Genomic DNA, 26228 nt, shown 5'->3' on the forward strand with positions numbered 1-26228 from the left:
CAGTTTGAAAAGGCAGGATTTCTTTTAAATAAATCGTGTATAAAAGTAAACCTTAAAGAGTTTAGCTATCCGCTACCTGTCGTTGCGAATTGAAGCTGCTATGGCTTAACGACAAATGCCGGAAGACTTCGCATATTGGAACCTCATGCTGACATGTTCTATAATCCGAAAACTACTGCAAAAACTATCATCCATGTTATTTCACTCATAGTCTATATAAACACGAATCGCTTCAACCAAATACGACCGAGTTTATTGCCGTTCGCGGCGAGTAACATCGCTTCTTTCGGAAAAGATCAATGTATAAATATTGACGCTCTCGCACGACAGAGAAATATTCGTTAAAAATAAATTCCTATCCGTAAAATATAAATATAAAAAACTTTTCGAAAAATACGATCCACCATGTAAACATATCATTATTACGTTAAAAAAAAAGAGCAAAAGTTGCAAAAATTGAAAATTAAAATTCGTAACAATCAAATTCATTGCATTTTTTACAGTTTCTATAGGGTAGTTCAAATATTATGTATGCCCTCGCAAATTCCATCGGTCAGAGACCTGCTCGCAGTCACGAGCGGTTAATTGATAACTTTGTACAATAAGTATAAATTTGCAATTCCACCGTAGTATGCAAATAAAGTCAATGTTTGGCGCGTCGGGCCTCAGCCGACTCCAGGCGACTAATTGATTCCTCGGGGCTTCGCAGAGCTACAAACCGTCGCAACCGGCGCACGACATAGTTCTCTCTTCCGGTGTCACAGCTTCCGCGACGATCTTAACCGGTGAGCTTCCAGCACGTTCGACAGTTGTTTTAAATTCCCCCCCCCCTCATCCCCCATTCGCGTGCCGCCGCCGCCGCAGGTTTACCATCGTTTCTCTCCCTCCCTCCCTCTCTCTCTCTCTCTCTCGTATGTCGATAAATACAATATTGTTCCTCGTTAAGTTCCGTCGCGTTACATTATTGACGATAAACATGTAATCAGGCACACTTGTTCTTGTTGAAAGTGCAGACTCGAGCGGAGCTTCGATAAGATCGTATGGTCCCCGCTCGCACCTTCATAGAGATTTTGCTTCAAATCATTGTCACGTCGAGCCGAATGCTATTGGTGCAGAACGTGACATTTATAAGTGTTAACTTATATTATATACGCAGAGAGAAAGTGGATTTTTCAAGAAATAAAGTGGCGTCTCAAAAAATATAAAGTCTAGTTACTAATTAATAAATGCATCAATAATTAACAAGACACTAGAAGTACATATTAACATGTGACTTCTATTAATTGTCGGTAATCACGTTATATTACATTTAATTATTCTAGTACATTTTTTCGAATTCAAAAATAATTTGACAAATAATTTTTAATAATTTTTTTCTGCGATTTAATTAATAAATTATAGAAGAATAAGTAATTTTTTAAATTAGAATTACCAACTAGTAGTACGTTACATATTAACGCGTTATTTCCACTTTATCTTTAATAAAGATACGTTCATTCGAGAAGAAAATTTTATTTGCCCTTATAAATATTCAATAATTTCAAACAAGGGAAAAAATGATGCTTGTTATTGAAAATAACCCACGAGCAAATGAATTCAGCCCCCCCTCGTAAGGTCGGGTGTAATAAATAGTCCATAACCATTTCTACTAGTGACGATTGGATTCTCCGGAGAATCGATGCCTGGCTTTCTCGTTCCGTCAGGTTTTCATCTATAACCGTCATTCTTTCCAAGATACCGCCTTCCCTACCTTCTATACTTCCATTTTACCGCTTCCTTATTCCGTCGCTGACCTTTTGCACTTGTACCTTTTTCCCCAGCAAGTTTTCACCATGGCGAACTTTCAATCGAATTCACTGAGGCAAAACAATAAAGTCTTCAATTAAAATCCCGAGTTTTAGCACGATTTTTTTTCTTAGAGCGTCCAAACTCCAAACCTATCTTGCATTTCAACTAATTCTCTGTCTATTACCCATTGAAAAATTTGTTTCTGAAACTGTTCTTGCTTTCTGCATCCACGCAAACTCGCGCGATTCGATATTTTTATTATGTAAAAATTGATTATGCATTTGTATTCAACGAATCATTATTATATGATGGTACGTTTCTTGTTGAAGCACTAAATGATCAATATTAATCATATTATCATCAAATATACTCGATTAAACAACTAAAGAATGTTTTTAAATAATTTAAATAAATAATAGAAATAATAGAAATTATAGGTAATTTAAATAATTTTAAAATAATTTATTAATAAAATAATTTAGTAATTTAATAATTTAATAAATTAAATTAATAATTAATATGCAAATATTATTTCCCACTTTAATAACGAGACTAACAATAAAATTATATTTTTGCTTTTCATAATAATTCATTGATATATATATATTATAATCGCGTTGATTTTTTAGCCACACATTTTTATGTAATCTTAGCATTATTTTTGTATTTTATGTACGCCATATTCCGCCGTGCGTTAAACGTTATCGAAACATCGTAAAATTTATATGAAAATTATATCAATTTCATTTGTGAGGCAAATGCACATTGCTGTACAATTTTACGAAATGAAACACGAAACTTTGTAGCAAGCCTGCGATAGATCTTGTACTTTGGCAGGCGCTACCAGATACGCCTGTTCATGAATATTTTAGCAATCACATGGCGCAACACTTCCAAACAATTGTTTATACTTTTGCATCTCATGACAAACGTTCAAGTTTGTCATTAACAATAGATAGCGCGATATTTCTAATTGCATATATTAATTACAAAATTTTCTTTCCTCGAATAATTTTTTAGATTTCTGTGTGAAAGAGATCTCATTAAATAACATAATAATAATTTATTAAAAAAAAAATGCACAATTAAATATCGTAAATTTTTTTATATACTTTTTTATTAATCAAAATAAATAAGCTATTGCCGTTCAATTTATATTGCAGGAAGATATGTATCCTATTATTTACACAAATGCGAATATTTGATAAAATGCATTTACATACTCGTATATTATGTATGCGTATATATAATATTGAAATGTATGTACAACATTCTCGAACACGTGGCTGTGTTCGGAATTTGCGTTCGCTTTAGTGTAATCGATCGCTCATCTAGTTTGATGCAAAGTAGCCACCAGATTGTAATATGCATTATATATTGATCGATTGACTTCACATCTATATACTTGTATCGCTCCTGAGAATTTTAGTATATCGCAATAAAACATAATCAAGAATAAGTAAATCAAATCGATTCTTAAATAAATAAATCATGTCGAATTAAATAAAAGGTGGTTTCTCTTTCGATAGCGTTGTTGCAGCCAATATACCTTTATTATACTTATTTAACGTTTAGATAAATATTTAAATAAATAAATCTAACGTATTGCAATTTTAATTGTAGAAGATGAAACGCATCATTTTTTTTTTTCACAAAACATTCCTCTTTTAAAAATATTCACGTGTAATTGAATACAATTGAGCAATATTAAATTGCATTCATTTAGACAATTATTATTATATATAAATGAACTCTATCATATTATCATGAAGTAATTTTAAATTATTAAAAAACTTTATTGTAATATTAAAACAATTTCTAATTAATTAAAACTTTAATTCGTTATATAATCATGCATCAAAATTACTTGTGAAAGTCATGTTTGCCTTTGAGAAATTTATTATAAAATTTTACAACTTTATATTTTTTTATCAATGATAGAAACTTTTCTTAACGTTTATTAATATCAGATCTATTGATTAACAGAAAAAGAAATTGTAAAGAAAAAATTCTAGAAATTATATAAAGTCGACATTTTAACTCAAAATACCAGCAAGTATTTAGTTATAGTATATAGTTAAGATATTTTACCATAAGTCCTAAATTGTAGCTAGTATTGATTTCCACGTAACTTTCAAACGAGAGAAGATGACCGAAACTTCCTATAAAACTTTGCTAAGACCTGTAGCTTAGTTGACCGTATAGCTTACTTGAGTTTCGTCCTACATATTACCTGTTATCGTCCGCAGTTGTTTCGCAGAATAGCTGCACTTCACCTGTAAAGACGTATCGGGAATCAGCTTTTGCGAAATGAAAGAAACAACTGCTTCGAAAAGTTTGCGGAAAGCCCTTCGGGATGTTGCCCACTAAGCTTTCTATAGTAACTTGTTACGGTTTACACGGTTTACTGTTCGATAAAACAATACATTCGCGCAACATACGCGATATATACGTAGCGGTGTAAAAAGTGTCGCGGAAATAAGATATGAGCAGCCCAAATAAAGGATTGAATCTATTTATACGCTTATTTTTTAATCAATATATTATTTCATTTTTCACAATTCATTCCCATCTTGTTGGCAACTTAATTTTGTAACAAAAATTAATGATGATTAACAACAAATCTGTGTAAAAATATGAGAATTTATGTACATGTATGTGTAGGACAAGAGGCGATCTAATATATTTTATAAATAAACTATAAAAATCAATATTCTTTTTCCACAAAAAAAAAAAAAATATAACATTGAAATAAAACGTGAGCACACATACTGATTTTTTTTCCGTTTTTACTGGTGTTTTCAATTTGTGGTAATCCGTTCGTAACCGAATTTTCTGCTATTTGCAGTACGAGTTATTAAATACATTTCATATGTGTGTGTGCAGACATACAAATAATATATCGAAGTTATTCCCCTTTCGCTTAAATTAAAAATGTATAATTCGAAGAGCGAGAGATAGAACCGTGAGATGAAAAGTATTTACATAGCTCGATAAATCTTATTTACGATGGTAGTGTGCTTAACACACAATCACCAAATATATAAATATCGCGTAATTACTTTGATGTAAAATATGCTGCGCAATTTAATCAATAACATTTAAAATAATAAATACAAAATAAATATCTTAAACTATTAGATATATCTAAACTAAAAGAGAATATTGATGTGTGATTAAATTAAAGTCAACTGCACGTTTTTACACGAATATCGATTTATCGGAGAAAGTTACGGTTTTATTAATTAATCACATTTACTGCAACATTCGCGTAAATAAGATTTTTGAACGCAATATCAATATCGGCTACCAAGGTTTGTCCAAGATATCGATTTTATGGAATACCCAAATTTTCAAAGATAAATATAATAAATAGATTAATAATGTATTAGTTTTAGCAAAATTACTTACTGAATAAATGATTCCCTAAGTTTTGATTTTGCACTTTGAAAGCAAATAATAATTTCCTTAAAAATACATTTGTGTTGCGTGTTTAAACAATAAAAAATATAATATTATATAAAAATAGCAGACCTTATAAATAATTATGAAAACAAGGGACAAACAAGGGACAAATTTCTGCCATCAACAATATCAATTGCATGGCTTGCGGCCATAACTCTTTTGCAAAAAATTTGCAAATTACTTTATTTCGGAAGTTAAAAATAATAATCGGAATTCGATAAGCAAATTAATTCCTCTGAATTCATTAGCTTAAATCTTTCGAGTAGTATATTCGTTCTCAATGGATGGCTGAAGTTACGAGAATTGTGGTATATACCTTTTATATACGCAGTAAATTTGCATAGAAGTTGATTTTCGATGGAAAACAATGTAAAAGAGAGATTTTTGAAGTTTAAAGTACACAGTGGTTTATTATTTGTGGTAACAGCAAGTGTGTTAAAATGCGCTTGTTTGTTTGAGTTTCATTGCAAATGAGGTTTGTAGGAATTATGTGATTTTTCAAACATCAAAATAGAATTATATTATTAACTAACCAAACAGATATTATCCGTGTTTATTTTATTCAATAAACAATATGTTTCACAAATTATACGTAATAATATTTATACACATTTTCAAAGTTATTTCTACTAGGTTTAACAACAATTAAATTATACACTTGTATAAAATAATTACCATCAGAAACATATATATTAAGATATAAACATATAATTATTAAATTGTTTAGAAAATTATATATGTATAAAACAATAATATTGTCTCTTTATTAATATAAATAAGCTCAACAGTATTTATTAACAATTATAAATAGAACTTTATTAAATACCAATGATCCACTCTTTAATTTTGAATAAAAAAAAATATATTAAATTTAAAGAATAATTATTAGACATATATATTTGCATATTTATTTTAATGCTACACTATTGCAACAATCGCAATAGGCACGAATACATAACAGCATTATTTATTACTAATGTCATACGTAAAGCTGCATAAGCATATCGGGCGGAAAATCTCCTGGTCATATTTTACTCGTGTATCCAGAATATTTTGCTATATATTCCCCACGCTGTTTAGTTCTCTCTAGAACGCAATGCTATTTCCCTCTAAGCAGAGACGTATATGTCGTCGTGGTTATTTCGTTCTCATTCCCGTACATATATACGCTTACCCCTTGCTGCAACCCATTTGTACATATCTGCTCTCGAAGATGGATTCGTCGTAGAATAATAAAACTTAACTATATATCGATCGCACATCCAACCACCTGCGCCTAGATTCCAAGAGAATCTACATAATTATTTCGAGCAATGTGTAGTGAATCAAAAAAGAATAGTCAAAAAAATGTAATAAATGACTATTACATTTTTATTTTTCGTCCATTTGATGTAGTATTACATCTTTAAAGGATATACATACAAAAACACATTGTATATAAAGTAATCCGTGAAAAAATTATTGCACGAAAGATTAAACGTAGACCTTCCTCATTTAATTTTTGAATAAGAATGTCAAAGATAATTTATTTTAATTATTTAAATGTTATTAAATTGTCATTTCACAATACTCAAATTATACAATAATTAACCAATTAATATATTATTTATATGTGAAAAATTGTATAGCTCTTTTCTTTAAATCGTATACACAGCGAAACTCAAATAAAACACTTTAAATGTATTTTATGTTAAAATAAAATTCACTTGAAATTAAACAGATTTGAATTTCATTAATTATAACATTCTATTTTTTTATTATCATGCAAATAAATCGCGTGAAATGAATATGTGACAAGAATGATATTTTTTTTTTTGTAGCAAAAAATTGTTGAATTATGTCGGAATATTTTTTCCTATTTTGTCTTTTAATATCAATTTTGTGCTTATGTAATCACACCTGCTCATGTAATAATGAATAATATTATAAAATAATATTTTGTAACGAGCAACACGTACATGACTCATTTTATCCGCACGTGATTAATTTTTGGTATTAATTACTATTTGTTATAATGCACCACCTTTCTTATTTTAAATGGTGCGGTAAATAATTTCCCGCAAATCCGCATCGTCATTTGCGGCCTCAATTCCTCGCGCACGCATGCAAATTACATGTTAATTAATCACATCTGTAAATCACATGTTACATGTGACGTGTGTTATGTTGCTGATGAAAAGGTTAACTCTTAATAACACGAATATTGTACCCTGTGTCATTTCCAACAGAAAATGTCAAATGTCCAACAGAAGAATATCAAGCGTATTGAATTCTTAAACGCGCGTCAGCTTTATAAATGCTACAATTACTTATCTTCAATTTTATATAAGATCGATTGCAAAAACGACAACAAAAAAAATTATAAAAGATTAATTCACAGCACAATTCTTTCTTTCGCTTGAAATAATAATTGAGAAACTAGGACAATTCGACGAAGCGTCATTAATGTGAATCGACGTGAAAGAACTCAACATTCTCTTATATAAAATCTTCGTAGATCTTCGTTGGAGTTTTTACTTCCGTTCATAATAATCTCGCGATATTTTCAACGAAATCCCCGCAAAACAGCTTTAGCTTATTCGCGCAAATAACGCTCTTGCCGCTACCAAACACATCGACGAAGATTGGATCGCTGAAACTCGACCACGTGGGAAATCATGATTATCGTTAAGTCATAATCGGCATTTCCTACAAGTGGTCGAAATTCAGAGGGGACAAATATTTGCCGCAAGGCTCGATTAACTTGTATCCGTTTGATTGCGAGTCGTTTCCGTCCACCATTACGCATTATCGCAATGGAGCATTGATGGTAACAGGGGAATGATGGAAAAAAAGGTCATAAAAATCGAGCAAATCCATTTCCATGTTCTTTCCTGTTCTCTTAAAACCAAAACGGCGCAATTTATCGCCCTCCATATATTCCAAATAAAATGCGTATTAAAGAGTTATTTAATAATAATTACAAAGTATTCTAAAATTAGCAAAAAGTAAAACATCTAATTTTATTTTTTCCATCAATCTTTATTGATAAAGATAATATATATACATATATAATATTCTGGATATACATGGTAGATTTCTCCTTTTTTTCTTTGGCAAAGTTATGTAAAGTAAATGTTTCTTTGATAAAAATTGACAATAATTTTGTTTAATGAGATTAAATCAAATATCTTGCATATTTGTCATTATTTCTCTGCATAGAAAATAAGAATAAACTTAATCAAAAGTGTATGTACGAGTAAAGATTCTATGCAAACTGCAAAGTTTTGCACAAACGTGTTGTATATATCTCCCCTGAACGGGGTTAAAAGAGTTATAAGAGATTGCGCAAATTCCTCCTCCTTTTCTTACACTCGCATTCAAAGAGCCGACCGCGAAAGTGAAGTAACTTTTAAGTGCCTAGCAAAAGGGGGAGTTTACGGACATCTGTTTCTCCAAGTTCTCACCAAGCTCTTCTTATTTTCGATGCTAACAGTTCTGAAAGAGTCGTAGGCACCGCTCTTACGTAAAGGAGCAATATTATGGCTAATTAATAGTAAACCGTCTGTTTTCTGCAAACTTTTAATTATATTTTATATAGTAATTAAATGTTTGTTCAACACGAAATTACACAAAATTAATTTTTATCTTTTATATTAATAGAACTCAAAATTTTTAATTTTCTATTCAATAATACAAAATTATTGATATCAAATAAACATATGATTTAACAAATACTAATATGCATTAATGTGTAAAAATTTACAGCTTGTCAAAAGCTAGAATCAAATTTTATCGATATTTCAATGCGTGAGAGAAAACAAAAATATTTATCTCGACACTGACAATGCACAGCTGGTGGCTTTAATAATTTTTCTCTCGCGCGCGACCGTTTCTCGGATATGATACAAAAAATATTAAGATACTTTATGCCCGGTTTTATTAAAATTTTACGTGCTTCCGACTCGGCGAAACGTTTTATTGCAGCTGCATCGCGCTGCGCGACTGACATTTCAGAAATCATCTATGTTCTGCGTATGTCAACCGGAAAATATAATACGCCACAAACTGTGAATCAATGATCTTTATGGGAATTTATTTTCTTGTTACGCTCCGCTTATTATTTTTCTCTGGTTTATGTACAGAGTATGTACATGAAGACATTATTTAACGATGCCGCAGTAAACTTTGTTTATGATGCAGAGCATACTCGATATGTTATATTGTCGCGTATAACTCAATCAAATAAATAATTATTCGCTTTATTTTTACTCATGGAAATAATTATTCTACGTTTCTCCGCGGCTTTGTATATAAACTCTATTCACTCTTTATACAAAAGTCCGGCATGCTTCATCTCATCCTCTGCATTAAATCAGACTCGGATTTCTGGAGTAGAGCATCCGTGCAAGAACCGGTGGACGTGCTGGCGAGTGATTTCGCCAACAAATTTCCCGTGTCTGAAAGCTCTCGGATGCAGAAATATGCAGATTTCCTTCTATGGGTTAATTCCGTTTGTAGGAACAAAACGGGGTCAGCTGTGCTCTCCGCGAGCGTTCAAGGTGTAAGGCAGTTTTTACATTATTTTCTCGGACTAGACCGAAATCGTCGTGCGTAATTACGAGGTTACACTTTTGCGATGTATCTCTGTAAGAATTCGTTTTCATTCAATCGCAAACGTTTTCATTCAAACAATTAAATTGTCACTGAACTTGAATCGCACGCTGCGTATTAGTTTTCAAAACACTCTATAGGTAAAAGCTACGAATGTATAAGCACAAAGTTTAATATCTTAGAAATGATAAAATTAAAGTCCAATAGCCACGAGATATCCAGTTGACGTGATATATATTTATTTTAGTGTAACAAAAAAATTAAAAAAAAATATTTATTCGTAACAATTGTTTAACTATAAACCTTTGATGTTTAACTAACATACTGCAATTAAATTCCCATCAACTTTTGTTGTAAAGATAGTTTTTAAATTTATATCCCTATAACTGAATGGAATTCTGTGCATCTGTGCTTATTTATTGAGTAATACATATACAGTTATATATTTTATCTCTTTTTTTCTCTTTCTCACTCTTTCTCCCTTTCTGCTTAGTATGACACCATCTATGACGACCATGCAAACATGACTTGCGTCATATTTTATAGAGAATTCTGGCAAAACACGTAAACCGCAATTATGCATAACTTCGTAAAACTGCTTCGATTCGTTACGCTGAAAATATTTCTGCATCCCGCTAACTGACAATAACTAACAATGAGCATTTTGTTTAATAATGTATGTACTCATATCCGCATTTTAATGCACGAATACCGTTTGTAAATATGAAACCACGTTTCAAAGAGAAGCACGTTTTAACTCATAATCAAACTACAGAAAAATAGGATGGAAAAAAGAATAATATTCATTATAAATCGTCGTTTAAAAAAACGAACCCAAAATTTACAAATATTTGAACATCAGCTGCAGAAAGTGCAGAATTTTTTTTTAGCAGAATTTCGATATAACATATAATTGCTAAAATAAAAAGTAAAAAAAAATGTGAAAAAGAAGATAATCACAAATTTGAAAATAAACTCGATTTAAGTTCAAAGACTTTAGATAGATAAAGCATAGTAAATTCACTGTAAATAATTACGTGATAGTTGCCGAGAAGATGATTATATTCCCAAAAAAAAAAAAAAAATAAAATCATTATCTCGGTTAATCGAGAAATTAATTGCGGACAATAATCCGATCTAAATCAGTTCCGCTGGTCCGCTTGCGGTATCTTTGTGATAGTTTAGCCCGCAACGTTGCGCAATTAAAGTTTAATTACATTTGTTGTGACGTAACGACAGCAATTACGCAACATAACAGTAGCTCGGCGTAAAGCATAGCATCACTATATCGATACATCGTTAAAGCTAAGTAACAGATTAATTTCCACCCCGCTGTGACGCAATTGTTAATTCTGCCAATAGAAACTTATCGCATACATTGATTATATGTACACTTGTATATCGTTCAAATTCATCAATCAAGTATCATATTTCAAGGTTGACTGCAAATAGATAGATTAAATCACATAGAATATATATATATATATTCCCGTTTATTTATTTCCTAATTAGCCTAAGCAGTTTTTAATACAAATGTGAATTAATGCATTTTAATAAATTAATCTTAGTTAAAATTAAAATCAATCCCTTTTAAATAAAATTTGTAAAAAGTAATTTTCCTCATGTTATATTATAAAAAAAAATCTTAAACTTAAATAAAATAAAGTAAATTAAAAACTTGATTAAAACTTAAATTAAAATAAAAAAATTAACTAATAAAAAAATAAAAATAAAAATTAACTAATAAAGAATATTTCAGAACTCATTTACATCCTCATTAGAGATTTAATTAGCGAAGACTTTTAAATTCTCCATATTGTATAATTTTTCGAGTACCAAAATTTCCAAAACACAATCCCGACGTGCATTATATTTCGAATCATAACTCCTGCAATTGAATGCACATCGTTGATCCAGTTCGGCGGATCCACATCAGTTACAACGGTGAACATTCCTCACGACACTCCCGGCTCCGCGTCTACATACATAAGCTATGCATGCGTGTTTATGCAAGTTGATTACCCGTCGCGCACAGCTGTCGGGAATTGTCCGATAGACAAAGGCACGAGGATTCGCCTCGTGGAAGATTTGTGTGAGTGATTGCGTGGCATTACGGCATATCCTGTACAGCGCGAAGGATACTCTTCCGCTGGATCAATATTCCAAATCGATTGCGGTAGTTACGAAACTAAGAGACAATATACGAGACGAGCGATATCGAGTCACATCGATATATCAATATATCATAATTTTCTAATCAATAAATTTTTTTTTTCTCGAAATTTTATATTTATTTTTTAAAGAGACCTTGTATCATCTATTTATTTATTTTAGAGAGAAACTTTTGTATCGAAAATAAATTCAATATGCTATTAATTATCATCGATGCGAAAATCGAATTGACAGTAGAGAATCTCACGTTTGCCCGTTATCATTACAATATAGACTTGCTAATTTGCAGTAGCATTATCGATTTCTGTCACGCTCCGATGCTCGCATGTAAAATGCACAGTGCTTTATATTCCCGACAACGAGCACAAGATTCGCATCTCCAACACTGAAGTAATTTAAACTCCGCTGTTGTTGACTTTGCGGAAGAAGTTTATATCTTAATCGTTAAGACATTAAAGTTAAGACATTCTGACATGACACAGATTTATGTTCCGAGGATAACTGGAACATATTAATAGCAAATTCCAACTAAAGATTATATTACGCGACTTTATGCTAATAGATAACACATGTGTATAGTATTAATTATTTTAATTACACTTGTGTCTTATATATTTCGCGTTAATAATAAATATGCTCTTGAGTAGCTTCCGCTGTTTCGCCTTTAATATAGAATAATGCGGTTATAAAGATTTAAATAACAAATATGATTCGAAAATTTAATCTTTCTCGTAATTTTGCGAAATAATTAAATACCGCTTAATTCTTTCGTGCATTTTATTTCAAAGTAAAGATAAACAGATACGGCGAAATACATGCTACGACTTTCGCCAATCATTACCATATTTCATCGCAAAGAGGCGCATTACTCGCTCGCGAGGTGCGAACGATAAAGTCTTTTAATATACTGGAAACACAAGAGAGCCGGTGCTTTAAGAAAGATGAAGTGCGAAATAAATCTGGCGAGTAACGCGCGCCGCGCCAATTCCACAACGAACGGGAAGAATCGCGAGGGTAAAGGAATTTTTTTTCGCTTCGAGGTATGTACGGTGAGAAGCGCAATTTTATATCAACCGGCAACTCCGAGTCATAAGTAAACAAGCCCGGACATCCTCGAGAGTGTTGTCATCCGCTCGCTATCGAACCCAATCATACTCATTTGAATCTTTATTCTGCTTCCTCGATTTCGTGTTATATGTCGACTGCTTGAACGAATTTAAACGCGAGGCAGGCGACGCGATTCATGGTACATAGAGTGTATCAGAATAAAAGAAGTGAATCATGAATCAATTAAAAAAAAAACTAACGTTTTGTGTAATACTTAAAAAAATTGCAATGAAGAAAAATGTGAATAAATAACAAAATCTGATTCTTTATTTTATTTTGAGTAGAAAATTGTTATTCTCCACAATTAAAAGATTTGAAAATTTGAAATGAGAAAATTAATAAGCAATGAAATTTTATGAATATAAATAATTTTAATATTTTTCTTAATCAATTTTTTAATGTAAATTTATTATGAACCGACTTATAAAAAAAAAACAATAAAATTGTCCACTTAAAATCTAATAAATTTATTTCTTTATTTTGTTATACGTATACCATCTCTATATTTTGTAAAAGACTCAATTTTTATAATCTTCATGATAAAAAACACCTTCTTTCCGATAATATATTTTATGTCTCGACATTTTTAAGAAAAAATTATTTCAGTTTTCGAAAGACTAAGTAATGCGACAATAAATATCCCATATAACATTTTAATAGTGGTACACATGGACTATCTTCCTCCTTGTATCTCCTTGGAGTTCCTCAACATCACCCGGTCGATCTCAAACAGTTGCCGAACTTGAGGCGAACAACGTCGATGTAGTATTTGGATAGCGACACGACCTAGTCTTACGATGCAACCGCGTCTTTGAAGGTATATGCCACGTAAAACACCGAGCCATTATACCATGGCAGATATGAATATCGAATTTCGGATTTATTTTCGATAAGAAATGCCGGTAAAGGAACCGCATTTAGGAGGAGATTTTACACGATACATCAATATATTCTTGAGTGCACTGAGCTTCGCAATAATAAACGAAATGATTGATAAATATCTCATTCTCAATCCGATAAAACTGATACGGTCGTTCTTTTTTAAATAAAATCTAAGTGTAAAAAAACTAATTATTAAATTATAACGATGGAGTTTTGTATCAATTTTGATTTTTCCTTATATAAAACACTTTCCTTATACGAACACGTACAATATGCTATTTATTACATAATATTTAATTTTATTTTTTTAATATCTTGGTAATATGATTTTGCCATACGAGCATATCATTAATAAAACACAAACATATATATTGAAATGTGCTTTTAAAAACAATATTGAACAAATTGATGCATTTTCGAGTTCATTGTTTTCTCTCTCTCTCTCTCTCTCATCTTCAGCCATATATTACCTCGTGACGCATATCGCGACTTTGACGATGCGAGAAATATCGAGGGTTTATATCTCGCAGCTACACCACCCAAGCTATCCCGTAGATCAAACAACGCGCGCTTGTTCCGAGTTAAATTCGATAGAGTGGATGATGTAAATATAATGTAAGCGAAACTCGCTGGCTTTCGCTTCTCGCGATTACTTGGAGAGAGTTTGCCACCGCGAAGTGGCAAGTGGAAGTGCGGATCCTTCGGATACCAGCGGTAACAACCTGCGCGACTTCTTGCCGTCACCGAATTCTAAGATGAACGACCGCACGTTTGAGCGTAAACTTTGAACGTTGTCCGAAACTTCCCTAAGTACATCATAATCATGCGATACGACTTGAAACGACAATTCCGACCGAGAAGGAAACTCTGATGAGCGACAATTTTATGTCTTAAATCCATCGTAACGTCAACTCGAGGATTTTTCCTTTCATTATTTCTTGTCTCATTGACATATCCAGTTTATTATCAACATAGTTACTTGAAACAATCATGGAATTTATAATATTAATGCAATGTATCAGAATTTAATCGCAAAGTCGGAATTTAATCTACAACATGATCTCGATACAAATTAATCATATTTCCCATTCGATTTAGATTTTCTAATCTCTCGAAAAAAATAGATATCAAATTTGGACTCTCTCTCGCTCTCGCTCTCTCTTTACAAAGGAGGTCTTAAAATATCGAGAACGAGACTTTAGGAAGATATATAAGGCACCGGGGCCAACAGCGCCTCGGCGAAGGACGCTAAATAGTCCGAGGTCCGATCAAAATTACAGTAGTAATTCTCTGGTCGAGGAGCAAAGAGCTGGGAGGCAGATGTACAAACAACCGTCGGTCTTTCTCGTTTCTCCTACTCTCCCGGAGGAACAATTTACCCGTCCGCTTCCTTCCGGCCGACTGTAAATCCCGGAGCCACGAAGCGACATTACGAGAAGTATCAACTTCATATCTCGTCGTAACCGCCGTTTAAATCCAGCTACCACAAAGCTATTCACATTCACTCCTCTTCGATATATGTATTTTAAGATGATTTTATGAATTTACTCGAAGGAATTTATTTCTTTTATAGCGAGCAATATTATTTTTCGATCCGTCAAATAAACGTAAACGTCAAACGAAAAAAGATTGTATAAATTTTCAAGCAATAAGTCCCGCAATTTTCAACAGCCAGAATGCGCAAACAAATAAGATGTCAAGAAACGTAAATATTTACGTTTGAAGTATCTTATCAAATGTAGTCGGAATCCAGACGGCGACGGCAAAGGATGTTAAAGCGTCGATTTAACAAAACACACAACGAAGAAATCAATCGCTTTCGCATTTCTCGATTATTTATTATAAAACGTATACACTTTTGCGCGTTAAATGATTTATATACGTTGCTAAATTGTTCATTAGACGCAAACTGACGTGTAGTTTCGCTCACGGACAAGGTATGAAAAGCCGGCTTAAGCATTGGCCATCAAGCAAGGTAAATACATAAAATAACGCGCGTTCGCGTTCAAAACATCATTATCGATGCAAAGAGGCGGCACAAAGTGATTTTTTTTTATCAAGTGATGATCTTTTTCACGACGCGCTGAAAGGGTTACGTTCGCGAACTGAACGAACTCGACTCGCACAACGTAATTAATCGATAAAATCGTCGAGCGCCGAGCTGTGATAAGGTAAATAATTACGATGCCATGTACAAATTTTTACGCGCTTCGCTTAAATAACAGCTATAAACGTATGACATTTTCAGTTCAGTGCTTCCATGAAAGGTTGATAGCGTAAAAAAAACTATCGGTGATTAAAACCCGCGATTTATTAGGAATACAAATATCGCAATTGCTGCGAAAATATATTTGCTATCACCGTATCCAACAGAGTCATTTGTTTCACATCACCAACCACAAAAACTGTACACAAGTTGCGTGATGCGTATATGTATGCGCAGTTGAAAGAACTCGGGAATTTATAAATTTGCGATGCTCTAAAGAAATGACTGTATCAGACATCAAGATATTTCAATAAATTATTAAAACAAAATTATCAATACAATGTTAATCTTCAAAAAATGATAAAATATAATTTTAAAATATCTTTTATATTCGCAATAACATTTCCAATAACGAAATTTCCATTTTAATTAACAGCATATGTAAAATAGTTGAATATATATATTATATATTATAATACATACATTTATTGTGAATTTTGACTGAATATTTAAATATTATTTTCCTCGCTATGTAGGTAATTCAATTGTATTTTAATTTAATTGCGAGGATAATAACAATAACAAAAAGCTTTATTTCAAATTTGTTTTATATATGTCTCAGATATTAATTACAATACAATCCTGAATTCTTTTTAATCTTTTCTCATATTTTTTTGTTCGCTATCGTATTATTATTTAATATAAACAGTATTCATTATTCAATAAATACCTTTAAATATTGTTTTCATTATTCATTAATCTCACGTTTATCTTATTAATCTCTTTTTGGAAAGTTTTATTTATATTTTATTAATAAATTTTTAACTCTGGCATTATCGATTTATTTAATCCAAAAGAAATAAAAAATGCGAAATCTTTTATATGCGGGAATAAATGCGCAAAATCGTGCGATTGCGTAATTAAGCCGGTGAACGTGCATCGTATGGCCGCGCGGTTCCGACGGGACGAGTTATTAGTCGTGACATTAGTTTACGGCATGAATACGCTGGCTTAATTAATTGGCAGCTATTCCCCGGACAGCGTGTAACTACAGATTACCAATTATAGCGACACCCTTCGAAATTTCCGAGAGATGATCGCCTCCCCGGCTTTTCAATCAGTCGCGCGCGATACGAGGCGGGAGGAGCTGATTTGATAATATTTACATGAATCGAAAATATCGAAAATTCTGGAGCCATTCGGCATGTTTTATAAAACGCTTTTATATTACTGCACATTTGTTTTTATTTAATGTACATTGCGCGCCAATTATATACCTGCGATTATTATTCCACCGTTGAGAAGTCATTATATATCACAATTATTTATTTGTCTAAATTAAAGTTTATCAAATAAAATGTTCGCAAGATTTTTCGCATATTTTTCGCAAAATATGTTTAAATTATTTTTCAGTAAAAATTGGCTCGTGTAAATTGCTATTAATTGCGATTGGATTTATGCGAATCCAGAAAACAAAAAAATAGGTAATATGATGCTGCAGTTATGTTTGAATTATTTGCAAATTTAAATAGTAATAAATAATAGTAAATAAATTTTTATTCACCAGTTGATGCAATCTCACAGCACTCTCGACGACTGGTCCAAATGGTTGCTGCGCATCCATATCACCAAGTAAGCAGCAAACATTCACTCACACGAATACGCATTGGTAGAAAAATTCGGCACTTCCAATATATGTTTGCGCGTGAGATTCGATTATAGAAGGAACTTTTTAACATCCATATGTTTTAAAAAGTCCGTCAATCAAAATCTCATATTTCCCTTGTGTTAAAAATAATAAGATAAATTCCCATAAGAGATTTCTCGAGATGATACACTATGAAACGTCACTTTTTTTTTAAATTAAAACGAGAATAGTAGTACTAGCGTTCTCGCGACTCATCTTGATATTTCAACAAAAAATTATTAATAATTTTTCGAGCTTATAATATATTAAAACTCCGTATTAAAATTATATTTTTTCATGAAAAATAATACGATTAATTTGATTTATGCAACAAATGCATTCGCCATATATTCTTTTCAATCGCGAAAAAAACAGCTGATCACTATCATGTACTTCGATACGAAAGTCTACTCGATATTTTTGATGTACGATAATCCCCTTTGTTACACGATACACGTAGTACTCTCGATACATGTTTGCATGCGAAAAATACTGAGCTATTTTGCAGAAATTTTTCTGTCGAAACGCGCTATGACTAATAATAGAATGTACGATTACGTTAAAACAAATATTGTAGTACCAATTTGTGCCTCAATTCCTTTGTAATCGCAAACCAATCGGCGCAGTATGCTGATAGTTTTTTTTTCCGAGTCGTAATATATTTTAAACTTTGTAATAAAGCTAATAATTTCAAATGCACAATTTCAAAACTCAGAATGAAAGTTATTTAATTAAGTTATAGTCTAATTAATATTTTTAACTCATTAAACAAAATTTAAAAAATTTTTATACTTGCTAATAATTTCAGATATTTGTTTTATCAAATTAAAATCCAAATCACTATCCATTAAATTAATATAATTCGAATCATCAATTCTCGATGCGTTTATTCAAGGCTTGAAAGTGATCTTGACGTTTTCTTCTCCGCGGCAAATTATTATCGACATTCTGAAAAACTCAATTTTTATCAAATGTTAATGTACTACTTTATTTTTGTTATTAAAAAAAATAATGAATAAAAACAATGTATCTTAACATCACGGACAATGTCCCATAAAATAAATTTAATAATATTTTAATGGATTGCAAATGTTGTGGGATAAACTTAATTTGTTATATATAATTATAGTTTTTTTATTATATAAATCAGATAAAACTTCAAATTAATAGATAAATTTATTAAAGATATTAAAGATTCTTCTTTTTATTTGACTTTTTCGATATATTCAATCTTATGTTACATTTCTCATATAATTTTACGTAAAATAATAATCTATCAATAAAAATTTTATTAACCGATAATAAATAAAGAACATTCTAAATAATATTTTTAGCTAAAGTTTCAGAAAATCTTATTGTAATATTTACAATTCACATTCCTCTACCTTCATTCATCATAAGAATATGTCAAAAACATTAAAATAAAATTCATGAAACAGTTCATGCTGTTTAAAAAATTCTAATAAATTATGTGAAATAATTCAGCGAAAATATGTGATGGATTTAATTTATCGGATAAATTTCACAGAATAATTGACATTTCCTGAGAAAATCATCCGTTTAATTTACATTGACAGTGATAAGTGAAAGACAGACAAGTGAAAATTCACGATTAAATTCATTTATCTTGCAAATGTAAAAGTTTACGTTTCGAACGTAACGCGAATATATCGGCTTTTAATTCAAACTAAATAATATATATCAATATCAATATATTAAATATAGATAATATATATAACAAATTTCTTGAATAATATAATTATTGTCTTTATTATACTTTGTCGCTCGACATTTTGAATGTACAATAAGATTTAATAATGTTTTCTTTCTTTTTAATTCTCGCATTATTTGAATGCTATAGAATCTTGAGACACGTACTGATTTTCATAGCCTTCAACAATTTTTCTTGCAAATTACATCGTTGGAAGTCAGCGAGATATGCGAAACTCGTATACATAAACTCGCTTAGTTAGCTAAGTGATCTGTAGTTGCTACTAAAACAAGAAGGGGTTTTCCTTTTGTTTGAGCAAACTCCACTTTAAAGTGTTGATGCGTGCTGACGAACAAAGAACGAATGCGAATCTCTCGGCAAGATCACATTTCTGAAATCCGAATTTTTTGCGAAACCTACAAATAACACAATACAATGATCGTTTCCACTCCGCATATTTTTTATTTATTTATTGCCTAATGCTGCGAAGCAGCATAAAAACAGTATATTTATATTTTTAGAATACATTTTTAAATCTGTTCAACATTTTCATTCATAGAAAGAGATTTGGCTTCATGCATACGAAAATCCATAAAGCTACTTGTTACTGGGCTTTCAGATTTGCTGTTGAACATGGCTGCGAGATACAGCTTACGTAAATTTGACTACAAAATCTGACACTACTACAACACCCGTTAACGTTGGCGTTGACGCAAGTTGCAAACAGGAACGCAATCAACTTTCGCTGCAAAACCTTATTATCATAAACTTTCCTTGTAAATGGAAACTGTGTATGTATTCACCTATACGTTTACAATGATATTACGACAATTAATATTATTTGTACATTAATATAGCTGCAATGGAAACACAAAACAACCATATTATATTAATATAAAAATTAATAATATAAATAATAATAATAATAATAATAATTCCAGTTAGCAAAATCTAATGCTTTTGTCATAGCTAATCTATTATTAGTAATTTTTTAAATACAAGTGTTTAGTTAAAATATTTATTATACATAATTAATAACAATTATTATACATAATTAAAAATAATTTCTCTGCTTTATTTTCATAATTAATGTATTTTTAATGCATTATGTTTTAAATCTCTTTTAATATTGCAGCAAACGAAAACGTGATGAAGCAAAATAAATATTTTATTCACACAATATTTACTATTAAAGTTTGTTTAATACATATTTAATATTTATATATTGTTAATATCTGTTTCCATAGACGTCCTTTGCACAAAATTATTTTTGTACAATTTTTATACACCAGTTTTTTTGCTTATGGAACGACGTAAAAAAAAATACTATCAGTATTCGCCTATCAAAACTTCAAATTTATTGTTCTATTTTTATTTGACATTTCGTCTGAAAAAAAAAAAAGAACACCATCGAGCCGCGCCGATTTACCGTTTCGATTTTGCTTATTGCGTAAAACGAATCGTCCGATATTACCCTTGCGGTGAACTAACTTTAATGATATTTTTTTCCTCTATGGATTTTGAATAATGGAATATTGTATGTGAAAGTTACATCTGCAAAAGTTATCAAATCCTCAATATGAACAATTTTTCGAAAAACACACTCTGGATATTATAGTCGTTGCAATTAATTCGCTTTATTACTTTTCACGTAATTTTCAATTTAATAAATTCTGAATTGTTTCATTATCGAGAATAAACATGACGTATTATTATACAAAAATTGAGCTTGATAAATTGATACGCGATACTGAAATAAATACCATAAATGTTGCGAGTTTATTATTATATCAAATTAAATTATTACTTATTCATTAACTTATTAAATTATTGAACTTTATTATTTCTCTCTTGTGTCATTTAGTATAATATTCAAACTGTAAAATGTTAATTAACATCGGCAATATTATCGTTATCAATAATAAAGGAAATTTTAAAGTAAAGAAAGCGAGAAAGAAAATGGCTTCTCACACACGTATTGATATGTTAGAAAGAATATTCTTCATACGTCTTTTTATCAGAATATATAGATATGACGGAAAAATGCTCTTCCGAAATCATGCCATTCGAAGAATGACTCTATTTTGTCGCCAGAATGTGGAATGACGAGGCGGCGTCGTCGACGCACGCTACTTCACATTCCATGACGTAATGCATAATGCATACATGTATATACATTATGCAGTCATAGTAAATCATGAGCCCAACTGCGAAAGGATATGCTAATACTGAGAGGTAAAAAAAGTGCTGACTGGAGCCGCGGGCCAAAAGAATATTACGAAATAACGACGTAAAGTTAAGAAGTTTTCAACCAAGCCAGCGCATTCTTTCTTCCCGACGTGTTTCGTCTTCATCTAACTGTATTTGTAACGCCAGTTCTTCGCACGAAACATTGTCTACTAGCGTGGAGCTTATGTAAACTGTTCGAGAGTTAACACTTTCTTTTATCCGAACATATAAAAAACGCAAAGTCGATTCTTTCCAATTATTTAAAATTCGATGTAAAAATATTGACAATATCACGTCATACCGTTGAAAAAAAAAAATCTATGTAAAAAAAAAAAATCAGTGATATCGTAAAATACTACAGAGAGATGTTATCTGTTATTTGCAAGATACAAAATATAAAAAATATTTTCATTGCACTTTCTCTCTCTCTCAAAAAAAAAAAAAAATTAGTAGAGCAGATTTTTAATCCCCATTCTCGCTTGTATTAAATTTTCACTTTTAATTCGATTAGGCTGTATTTACAATTTTCCAAAATATTTCATTCCGTTCTCTTTACTATGCATCGCTGCAAAGTACACTTCGATATGTCGAGTTCCCGTTTCGATCTTCCGGCGAGAGGGACGGCGGGGAGCCGTCGAGACCGCACGCCGCTTAAAATTACGGACGACGGAAGTTGGTGGAAAGTTGGGCGAAGTTGGCTCATTCCGCGCATGACTAACTGCCCGCTCGTGTATCCGAGCTTCCGTAAACTTCACGAATACCTGGCCACGGATATCTCCCTTCCTCCGAAGCAGCCGCCACTTTCCGAGGGTGGGCCACGTGTGTCCCGTCCACTTCGCGTCTCATCCATTTCAATTTCACTCTTCGGCTCATATTTTTACGCATTTCAGCGCACTCTTATCCTCCTGTAAGGGAGGATTTACTAGAATTTTCGGATATTTTTTTCTTCCTTCGAAAAACAATTTTTTCAATGTTTTTAAGTTTGATATTAATTCATATATCGATATCTTTTACACAACAGAATAATGGAAAATAAATTTATTTTATTACACAATGTACCTGTTTACTTTATAGCAAACGACATTTCCATTGACGTTCAATATTTATCAAGATATAAGAATGTCCGTGTAAACAATCAGAAAGTTTTCAGAATGGCTTCATTGCAATTTCAATCGCGTATGCGAAATCGCACCATCATCGTTCACGTCCCGCGACAGAGATCTTCTCGTTCTCGATATTTTATCACAATTCCTACGTTTCTCTTGTTCGATATTTCGCGCAAGCATAATGGATATATTGCGTACATTGTCGGAGAGAATGTAGGTAAAAATGACAAATATATGAAATGATATGCAAATCCTAGTAAGAAAGACTGATCTCGCGCTCGTCGTCGTCATCGCATTTTCACATTTCTCAAGCGAGTCACGGAGACAGTCTTGCGACGTCTCTCTCACCTATGGCTTTTTCCATTAAAACTGCATCATCAATACACCGGCATGATGAAGTCTACGTTTTCCATTGTTCGCGCGACGAATTCCGCCTCGGACGAATGAGAAAATCAACTTATCCAATTTTTTCCCCGACGACCGTCACGACAGAAACGTGAGAGAGAAAAATCTTGTAATCGCGTCGCGCACCATATATATATATATATATATATATATATATATATATATATATACATCCGACGGGTGTTCCGTTCCGTTTCGGGTAGAAGTCCGCGCGACGTATACGGTATCACTCATGTTGAAAGCGCGGAAAGTGCACGCGCGATACGAGAGTGTAAGCGTGAAAGTAACGCTCTTCCTGCCGGAACCTCTTTTTAATGGAGTCTAACCAATTCCACTAAGACGTCTGCAAACGCAGATGGTGTCCGCATAGGGACGAAATTGGTTTAATATCCTTACAGAGTGTGCTGGTAGAAGCGGTTTTACATATATACATATACATATATATATGACATTATGATATGATATGAAAAGTAAATGAAAAGAACGGAATGTAACTTTACTTTTCATATATTTACTTTTTCATTTCAAAAACATACATTTCTTTAACCTTCATAAGAGGATGGTAAAAAAAAAGACAGTAGAAGATTTTATATTAGCATTAAATAATAAGGAACGACTTTTTTATAAATAATTCAAATATATTCAAATGATTCTCAAACAAACTCTTTGCATTTCATCATTGAAACTAATATGTTTAAAATTATTAAAAGAGTAACTAAAACTGCAAATAAAATAGTTTATTGTGTCTGTGCATATTTATTATTAAAGATCATCAAGAAATCAAATATTATCAAAAGAGACGTATTACTATCGCGCGTTAACAGTTTTATCAAATAAAAGATTGTAATATAAAAACAAAAAAGGAAAAATATTAACATTTCTCAGAAATAAGTGAAATAAACATAAGCATATCTTAAATACATTGAGCACTTAATATTTAACTTCACACGCACACACATTTGTCGCATAATCAAGTTAATCCTTTAATTAAGTATGGCAAGTATCTCGTAACGAGTAAATCTTACACACAGTAGGATTAGACTACGTTATTAAAGTAAAAACGTGAGATATGCTTCACGAGACAATGAATGGAAAACACCGGAAAACACGCAAGTATTTACGTGGATTAATTAAAATAGAGTTATGATACGCGACGCTCTCCTTAAAACAACCACTTTCAGAGAAGCTGTTTCTCCAGCTAAATCTTGATAAATGCTAATGTGCGGCATCCAACTTTGCATGCATACGTATACTGTCATCGCAAGACAAAAAATGTGCTTAACTCTTTCAGACTTGCGGTCCTCGCAATAAATTATTTTCTTTTTCATTTTTTTAAAGCAAAGCGTACGCGTTTAAAAAAATATAAAATATCGTTATATCTTCTTCATTTTGTGGACATATTTTATGCTGCAATTTAGTCGTACATTTTTTTACTTTAAATAGATTAATAAATAAAGAAAAAAAAATGAATCGATTTATTAAGTTGCAATGGAATTACCATTAAATCTCTAAATTTTACATTTTATTTCAATATACTTAGATATTGTCGTTCATATAATTATTCTTACAATAATTATTCTTACAATATGCTCGACAATGCACTTGTTATTCGCTCTCGATATTAAGGTGTGATTTATCTTGAGTCCTGTCTAGAGTCGAGCGCAATTAATCCGCGGCTAGCTCACAACTCTCGAATGACCCTTTGTGTTCTCCAGTAATTAAAGCGCCATCGGCTTTATTATAGTAATGTGTGGCGCAATTAAGTCACGCGGTACCGGAGCGCGATGATTCGTCGGGGCACAATAGCGATGTGACCCGATTTCGCGAAAATGTTCCTCTCGAAAATATGATGGAGCAAGTAAAATAAGAGGGAAAATGTGTGTCGCACTTTACCGCGAGGATTACGTTATGTCCACTTGCCTAAGTTGATTATTTATTATATAAAATATAACACATACTCCAAGCATATGCGTATACAAGATTAAGTTTTACGTAATCATATCTTTTCTTGAATCGAAATTTCTTTTTATTATTTACGATTAAAAGGGCATATCAGAGAGACTTCCCGAGCGCAAATAATACGCGGGAAAATATATTATCGTACAAAATATGATTACGATGACCGTGTAATTGCTACAAAAAGTTGTATAAAATTTGAAGATCGATGAGCTTTAATCCAATGCACAGATAATGCCGCGCTAATGCGCTAATCGCAAAAAAATGTCTCGTAAAGTCTGCAAGTACGAAGATACGCCGTGATCTTCGCTGGCTGCTGCGAAATTGATAGTACCCCGGGCCGCTAGCGTGCGACCAGTAATTGTTATTTAAAAAAAAAGGGAGGGGGGGAGGGAAAAGAAAAGAACCCGGACGTTTACGTAATCACGTACATCATGTCGTTGCGCCATAAAAGCGCGCGGTTGCTCGCGATTCTCGGCAGTGATTAAGGCCTGATTTATATCTGTCGTCGACGTAGCCGCGCAATTAATAGCGAAAAACAGAAACGGAGGTGGCGGACGAGAATTGCTCGTTCATCACGCGAGGCTCGTTCCACCAAAACGTAATAATTAGTAGAACATACGTCACGAGTTCTTACCGGTCACGGTGATACATCTCGTCGTATTCTTCGTTAGCGCCCGACATAGATTTAATTAATTTCCACCTTCCCCTCTAGAGAGAGAGAGAGAGAGAGAGAGAGAGAGAGAGAGAGAGAGAGAGAGTACTTGGAAAAGTAAGTATAAATAAAAAATTCAGTGATACCCGAGCACCATAAATTATATATCTGGAAGATAAATATGAACATTTCTTAAATAAAATACACTCCTGTTTTGTAAGTTAACGCGCAATAATTTTTTAATCCTCATACATATTTGAAAATCT

General features: G+C 32.0%; 1 protein-coding gene across 16 annotated transcripts in view; it reads right to left on the reverse strand.

Annotated features, from left to right (window-relative positions):
- The window catches only part of LOC126852729 (venom dipeptidyl peptidase 4-like), a 313446-nt gene that overhangs the window by 171508 nt on the left and 115710 nt on the right, over nucleotides 1-26228 (reverse strand). Inside the window, exon 3 of one of the 16 annotated variants that reach the window (XM_050597843.1) lies at nucleotides 4022-4064. The exons of the other annotated variants lie outside the window; for them this stretch is intronic. The gene's annotated coding sequence lies outside the window, so the exon portion shown is untranslated. The remainder of the gene's footprint in view (nucleotides 1-4021; nucleotides 4065-26228) is intronic. 16 annotated transcript variants of the gene reach the window in all.

Source organism: Cataglyphis hispanica, chromosome 11 (genome assembly GCF_021464435.1).
Source record: "Cataglyphis hispanica isolate Lineage 1 chromosome 11, ULB_Chis1_1.0, whole genome shotgun sequence".
Classification (NCBI taxonomy): Eukaryota; Metazoa; Arthropoda; class Insecta; order Hymenoptera; family Formicidae; genus Cataglyphis; species Cataglyphis hispanica.